The following is an 8,298-nucleotide window of genomic DNA, read 5'->3' as shown; positions in this document are numbered from 1 at the left end:
TTCAGAAATGCATTTCCTGCATTTCCATGGCCATGCCTTGACGTTAGGAGGCCTGTATCTCCTCTCTGGGGCCCAGTCTGTCTTTTCACCATAAGTTCATGTGAGTACTTTCACAATCATGGTAAGCATTATATTTTACAAGGCCTAAACGTTAAACCCTCCTTAAATATCTAGGGATTGAAAGTTGCCCTTTTAAGACTGGCTTCTCTTTTTAATGTAGACTGACCTATCATTTGTCTAGCACACCTTTCTCATCCAAGTGGTATCCTAAATCTTGTGTATGTTAAAGGGCTAACATAGCACTTTGTTCATGTGTGATTCCATCAACAGTTTAGCTTGCTGCAATGTTACTTAAAAGAGATCCCCCCACACACACCCCCCACGTCTGTTTATTTCAGTTTCCTTCATCTTTTTTTCACCTGTCATTGAGGAGGAAATAAAGGACCAATATGCTCCCTTTCCTGGGTCATGAAAACAGTGTTTGGTTTACTTTTTATCTGTGTTCACTTACTGGATACAGGGTGAACAGTACAATGGTTGTCCATTGAAACTATCCGTATTTGCCAAGTAGCATAGTCTATCATGAAGGAGGATTAATTGATGTACTTGATTATGACAACGTTGTAAACGTATAGGCTACAGTTAAGCCAAGGGAACACCATAATTTCCCACCAGGCACAAAGCTCCACATGCCACAAGGTTTGGTTTACAAAAATACCTTTTCCATGAATTTTTAGAATTGTTTATTGATTTATTTATGTATTTATTTATTTTCATTTTTTTATCTATAAATCCCTGAGACATAGTGTCTTGCGCAGTTGGTTTGATGTGACTAGGTCAATTGGTCAGGAAGCATAATGGATTCATAGATTGAAAACTGATTACAACGCATAATTCGCCTTATTCACCCGATGGCCAGAACCAGGCCTAAGGGTACACTTGCCATTACACCTCAGTCCAGCACTCCGTTTGCATACTGCCAAAAAAAAGCTCACCAAAAAAGAAGGGTTCATTGACCTGTTCTTCTTCAGTGAGGTTGTTTTTAGCAGTTTCTACAAAGCAGTTTCTGACAAAGTCACCATGTGTTGGTATGTCTGTGTGTGTGTGTGTGTGTGTGTGTGTATTTGTGAATTAGGCTGTTGTCACCATGACTAGATGCCTACATTGCCTTACAAAATACACTATGTTTCATAAAGTTTCATAAAGTAAAGGCACAGCATCGAGAAATGTAAAGATTTATTCATAGGCCTAGATAATCATTCTTCCGCCAAGAAATGCATTTCCTCTATCATAATGGTTACTAATCAATGTCAAGATGCAGCAACTGTAACTTTTGTATCAAGTTGTGGTAGCGCAGTAACATAGAATGAAATGCGGTCAAGGTGTATGTTTGTGCTCACTGTACATTGGTATTTTTTTCTTGATACTGTACAATGTATGTAAACAGTAAAAACTTTGAAACACTGTCTTGCAATCAACCTCCTCTGCACACAATAATGTGTAAATTTGTTTTGGAATAGAAAATAGTGCTGCCTTGCACATTATTCAAGTGAACTGTCATATTGATAACAAGACAAAGCAGTTTGACTATCTTGACATAAACAATGATGTAAGGACTTGTCATTTTGATGGCACTGACAGTTTTATTGGTTTAAATTGCTTTTGAGACATAGACTAAGCATTGAGGAAGACACGCTTTTGCAGGTAATCCACTCTGTAGTGCAATTTGCATTAATTGCTTTGAGAAATGCGTCAACTGTTGTGCAAAAGTTAATAATGATTTGAGACTTGCACCAAAGCGACTAAGAAAAACTGTAATTAATGTGGATTAATGGAGTAAATATGAAAGGGAATGAAATACTCATAAGCGCTTCCTTGTCTTCCAAAGTGCGGAGAACTACTGTAATACAACCAGTTAAACACGTGAACTGATCCAGATATGTGATTTATATGTATGATAAGCATTAAAAGACTATTATTGGTGAACAGTGGCAGTGCCTCCTCCAGCCTCTGCTTTTAAAAGCATCACTGTGTTGGAGGAGAGTAGCCTACACTTCCTTCAGGAGGACAGAGGACCACAGCATCACCTGCAGCTTTCCCTGAACTTAGGTAAGGCTCCTCACACAAACTCAGCCTAATAACATTCATTACAACATAGCTCTCATCCTACTGTGATTTTAGATAGTATACACCATAGTGAGTCATTAGACATTTCACAAATCCATATATGTGATACATTCAGGAACAGTTTGCAAGTAATGCGTTGCAAAAGTAATATATTACTGTAATCTATTACTGTTTGCGGTAACGCGGTAATGTAAGGCATTACCAAAAAAAAAATGGGTAATATTTTACTCGGTACAAACTTCAGTAACGCGTGTTAAAATGCAATTAACTAGTGTTTTGTTTTGCAAACGCGAGAACAACAGAGGGAAAATGTTATCTCCTCATACTGGTTGAAGATGACTGTGGCTGCAAGATGCAAGATTATCATGTCTGACTTCAACAATAAAGGCTCCCTGTATGCAGTTTGCTTGCTTGCATAAAATGATTACTTGCAACAACACGCCAACAACCTAGCCTGGCTAGCGCCACCACTTCTCAATGAGACGTGGTCTGGGAACCAAACGTTAATTTTCTCGTATTAGAAAAAAATGCCCAGATCCGTTTATTGGGTGCCACGGATGTCTATCAAATGCGTCTGTGCATAGCTCATCATCGTCTTGCTTTCCCCCCTGTTCTGTGATTAGTTCCCTATCTCAGGCGAAAATTTGCTCCATGGTCTCCAGGCTGCCTTAGCAGCGTGAATCAAATCACGCTCAAGGCAGCATGGGAACACCCAGGCTACCAACAACCACTCGATTAGCCCAGGCTACTTGGACTTTCAAGAGACTTTGACTAAAACGACAATTCCGACTGCAAGGTCCCAAATTGAAACGAGCGATAGGCTAATGCCACATAGCTAACGTTAGACAAGTTGCAGACTGAGTGACGGCACTTATCACGCCATCAAACACACACGGCTATGTAGTAGTGACCACTCAAAATAAAAGTATGTGCAAGCTTCGAATAGCATTAGGAAGTTATTCAGTAAGCTATACACATTTAGCCTTAACTCAAAACAGTTGTCATCATGTCATTCTGATCTGTAGAGATGTCACATGCAGCGATGCCTAAATTTATTAAAAGGCCACATTAATTATAGGCTAATATATATTTTAATATTCAGTATTCATTATTGAATGCTTAGCTGGAATGATGTTTCCCTATCATCCTATTTTTAAAGCAGGCATACCTGTGGGCATGTAATTGAGATACGGGTTTTCTTCAGGAATGGCATGTTTGAACGGCCACTGCACCAACCAGTGTAACCAATTAGGCTAATAGCTTTACTGCAAACTGCGTTTCACTCTTCATCAATAACGTTTACAATGTCAAAATGCACTAACACCATGTTACATGCCAGTTTGATACTTTTTGGGTTCTTTCAATCTCCACCTCTTAGTAGCCTACTAGTAGAATGGCATTGGTGGGTCTTTAATAATTTGTTAAGCATTTACATGAAGCACATGATATGCCGAGTCGACTGAAACGCATTCCATTCAGATAGCTAGGTGGATACCAGGCTCATAATTCACTTTTATTTGCAAAACGAAATGTGAAGCAACATGTCATTGCATAGGCTACTTCCATTTCCAAAGCAATGAAGGCTGCTTAAAACAACTTAACATTGTGCATATTATTGGTAATATTGTACAGCGCTTTACAGTAATTTGAAAGTGATTGTAGTACCAGCTTTGGCCACAGTCTTACATACGGTTCCTTCAAGCTTTGATTTACAATATAGTTGGCTCTCCATTGATTTTAATGAGCAGGCCATAAAGTTACAGCATTTCTATCACAATTTACCAGACTTTGCCTGAGCTTTTGTTGGTTTTTAACAAAATTCTGACTATGATTGTTCCTTGTATTGCATAAGGAGCACTGTGCCTATTGTATTCCACTGTTGTTAGCCTTTAGCCTAGCTCAGACATTATGCTATACCACATCTCCCTCCATTGGAAGAGCAATGAGCTGCATTGAGCATAATAAACTGCATTTAGAATGGCAAATCCATATTTCTAGATATTTTGGTGAAAGTAACTTAGTAATGTAAAGTAATGCATTAGTAGTGTAATGCCTTACAATTCAGAGACAGTAATGTTATAATGTAACAAAATACTTTGAAATGACAGTAATTAGTAATACATAATACATTATGATTTTAAAGTAACTTGCCCAACACTGTTCAGGAATGCTTTAGATTTAGATGCTTCTTTTTTCAGGGTTTTCTCATGTGTATGTGTGTGTGTGTGTGTGTGTGTGTGTCAAAGCACAATTATGCCAATTTCCACATAAACCAAATCCTCCCGAGCCTTAGACAACACACAGAGACAGTGGTGGTAAAGAAAATATTTATTGGTACAAGCAGCATAAAACACTGTCCGGTATAATGGGAAGTGATATCTTAAACACCACTAGGGGGGCAGGAGCACACACAGCACATGCACACTAACACCACTATGGGGCAGGTGCACATAGGGGCAGCCGTGGCCTACTGGTTAGTGCTTCGGCCTTGTTACCATAGGGTTGCCGGTTCGTACCCCGACCAGTAGGCACGGCTGAAGTGCCCTTGAGCAAGGCACCTAACCCCTCACTGCTCCTGGAGCGCCGCTGTTGTTGCAGGCAGCTCACTGCGCCGGGATTAGTGTGTGCTTCACCTCACTGTGTGCTGAGTGTGTTTCACTAATTCACGGATTGGGATAAATGCAGAGACCAAATTTCCCTCACAGGATCAAAAGAGTATATATACTTACTTATACACAGCACATGCACACTAACACCACTAGGGGGCAGGAGCACACAAAGCACATGCACACTAACACCACTAGGGGGCAGGACACTAACACACTGACTGGCACCCCACAAGTTTAAAGCTGCAGTTGGTAAGTCTGACAGATTGAGGGGACTTAGCCAAAATGTTTCATGTTAACAACTCTCATGCCCCTCCCCCACTACCACCGAGCACCCTCTCATTGAGTTTGTGCTCGTCAGTGCACACCAGACTGCACCAGACTGTGATTGACAGTCAGATCTCACACAGCCCTGGACCAGAAGAACCGGGAGCTGTGGATTTTTACAAAACAAATAACAGGCTCTAGGTGGAGGTAGAAGTGCGGGTTTTTTTTCTTAAACCGGCTGATTTATGTTGTTCTGTCGGAACATAGTGTCGGTTTAAGTGAATAAGATCAAAAAAATCTTGCCAACTGCAGCTTTAGGCTAGTTTAAAGTGTAACTCTTTTTCTGCATTAAATCACATCAAATAAGCCGTGGAGACAGTATTTTTCGTTGATCAACCACTACAGATTTGATCCGGTATACGCTATAGCCCTAAATTGTAAACAGTGGATAGCTATGGGCTAATGTGTGTGTGTGTGTGTGTTCAGTTTTCATTAGGTGTGACAGCTGTGTGTGTTGAGCATGAAAACTCCTGGAGCTGCTGTGCTGCTGTTGCTTTGGGCTGGTATAGTTGCGGTTGCAGGGGAGACTTGCCAGCCTGACATCTACAATGTGCTGAAGGAGATCAGCGCTCTGGTGAAACAACTTAGGTGGGAAACCAATGGTGAAAAATGTTTGATTCTGTCCCCAAAATACCCCCCTAGTTTTGTTTTGTTTGGTTTGGCTCACTCATCTCTCTCTTTCTCTGCATGTGTGTGTGTGTGTGTGTGTGTGTTGTCCTTAGCTCAGGCAAAGGATCTGACGGAATTGAGAAGGGAAAGAGATAACAGCAAGGTGTCGTTCTCTGCCTCACTGAAAACATCACCAGGTCATCAGTACTACGGTCCCTATAATAGCCCTACCACACTGATCTACAGACAAAATATAAAAAATATAAAATATTTTAACTTAAAATATTTTAACTTAACGCTAACATTTCAAGGGAAATGCAAAAACTCAGAAAAACAGGCAGGCTGGGGCCACAGTCCAACAACAAAGAATTATCCAAAAACATGAGAACCAGACAAAGTCATAATCCAAAGACAGGCAGTTTCAAAGTTTCCATAAAGCAAAGTTCTAACTTTTTTATTCATCATACACTCCAATATCACTATCACCTGCTTTTTATGTTAAGTTCCTTCCTTGATAAGTCAACCTTAAATCATCATTTGAAGCATTGCTTTAAGCTGCATGTACAGTGAGTAAAGGAACACATGGAGATCACATTTCATTTCACTTTACATAATCAATGACCTTGCCAAGAACAACTTGTTTGCCTGGTCTGTCATGCTGTGACACCAGGAGGTCTCCTTTCAGTGTCAGGTCATGTGGGTAGTTTCACAATCAGGATAAGTGTTATGCAGGGCTACCATGGAAATGCAAAGATCTTGCAAGAGCACAATTTCAATTAGCTCAACGATTCACTCAGGCAATCAGTAATGATCCTCATTACCCATAACCTGACTCTCGCCAGATGAATTTCTTTCCGCTTAGCTCCGCCTAGCTTCTCTCACATCCATCTGGGACCTCTTCCATTGAGAGTGATTTCTGCACCGTATGGTACAGCCAATCAGGACGCAGGGCGGGAGTTTCATAGATGTGACATAGCGTAGAAGCGACTGTGAGACTGTTATCAGCGTCACGAGTTGGCTTCGATGTGAGTGGTTGAAGTAGCACATCAATAGATGACGGACAAGTGGCTTATTCAATCATATGCAAGCATTTTTTGATTAGGCCCAGCCTTCTGAACCAACACTCCAATGGATTGGTCCCAGATGGATGAATGGAGCTAGGCGGAACGAAATTCATCTGGCGAGAGTCAGGTTACATTACCCATGTGGAAGAGTGGAAAAAAAACATCCACTCTTTCCCCGATATTATCTATTTAGATGAATGCACAGCCCCCTTTGTTTTTTTAAGTTGAATGTAAGATTTTACTGGGGCACAGGTTATAAATAAAAAAGTTAAAAGGGTCTAGTGATGCCCCTGGCTCCAAGCCAACCAATCACATCTGCGGGCCAGAGGCGAGCTAAACAGATGACAACAGCGCTGCAACGTCGAAGTCCGGAATCAGTCAGTAAACATTGCTTGTAGTGTTATCGTGCAGTGATATTTTCAAATGCATGCTTGGTGCTGCCCCGAGTTGGTCCATTTTCATTACTCTAGTCAGACCCTTATATCTTTCTAGATTTGGGTCTGGATTTCCAGTGTGCATGAGTAAATGAAAGGAAGTGAAATACTCATGAGCGCCCTCTAGGAAAGGTTTTCCCAAAAGTCTATGCCATGACAATAACCTATGGGATGCCACGAAATGCTTGGATTTTTAAGCGTTTTTGTGATCTCATTTGCACTGTATTTATTCTTATTTTTCAATGTAGACATGGTCAGGATGGCTAGAGCTGCAACTCCAAATATATGAACCTTCTTCTATCGCATTTTTAAGCAGTAATAACAAGAGAAGTCAGGTGACTACAGAGCATCACCCCTATCACACAGTGTTAAAGAAATTCAAACCAAATTCCAGCATCCAGATGGTCGTTTTGGAGGACTGAGATATGGTGTCCCTCTATCTTGCCTTAAAGTTTGAAGTAAATCAGACCAGTTGGACGTGTACAGCATTTAAAATGTAAAGCGCAGATTGTACCTGCTAAAGTAATTTAAATTTTAAGATGAAGAAGTATGAAAAAAAACTCTCCTTTGAATTAAAATAACATCCACTCTTTCCCCGATATTACCAATCTGCACAGCCCCCTTTGTTTTGTTTTTTTAAGTTGAATTAATTCAATTTGAGGGCACAGCTTATAAATAAAAAAGTAAAAAAGGTCTAGTGATGCACCTGGCTCCAAGCCTGATGCTGTGGTTTCAAACTTGTGGTGTCAAGTATCTCCACTAGGTGGCAGGCTAGCATCACAGCTGGGCATTCAGCTCCCATATGCTGGTGATGGACTATGACAGACTGAAGTGATAGCTAAGATGAATAAACGACTTCCATCATACTGCCATTCTGCTAGGTTATAATGGTAAACTACACTTAGTAGTATCAAAATAACGGTATTGTAGGCAGGCCTGATTAGCAATACTAATAGTATTTAATGGGACTACTGTTACTATGGGGTCAGTACAAAGAACACATAAACATGTTTACAGAGCACAGTTGTATTTATTTCTAAAGGTCATTGCTTGATCTGTGTACCTTTCATTGAAAGGAGAGGATATAAGATGGTTACCCAAAACACATTGGTTGTTTGCCAAGAGCGGGCC

General features: G+C 40.5%; 1 long non-coding RNA gene across 1 annotated transcript; it reads left to right on the top strand.

The window, feature by feature from the left end:
* Positions 1-2,039: 2,039 nt before the first annotated feature.
* On the top strand, positions 2,040-5,912 carry LOC125312093. Its single transcript, XR_007196565.1, has 3 exons — positions 2,040-2,109; positions 5,487-5,662; positions 5,783-5,912. It is a non-coding gene; the product is annotated as an uncharacterized LOC125312093 (long non-coding RNA).
* Positions 5,913-8,298: the final 2,386 nt, after the last annotated feature.

Source organism: Alosa alosa, chromosome 18 (assembly GCF_017589495.1).
Source record: "Alosa alosa isolate M-15738 ecotype Scorff River chromosome 18, AALO_Geno_1.1, whole genome shotgun sequence".
NCBI classification, from domain to species: Eukaryota; Metazoa; Chordata; class Actinopteri; order Clupeiformes; family Clupeidae; genus Alosa; species Alosa alosa.
Note: the sequence above shows the minus strand (reverse complement) of the source record. Positions and strands in the feature narration are given on the sequence as shown.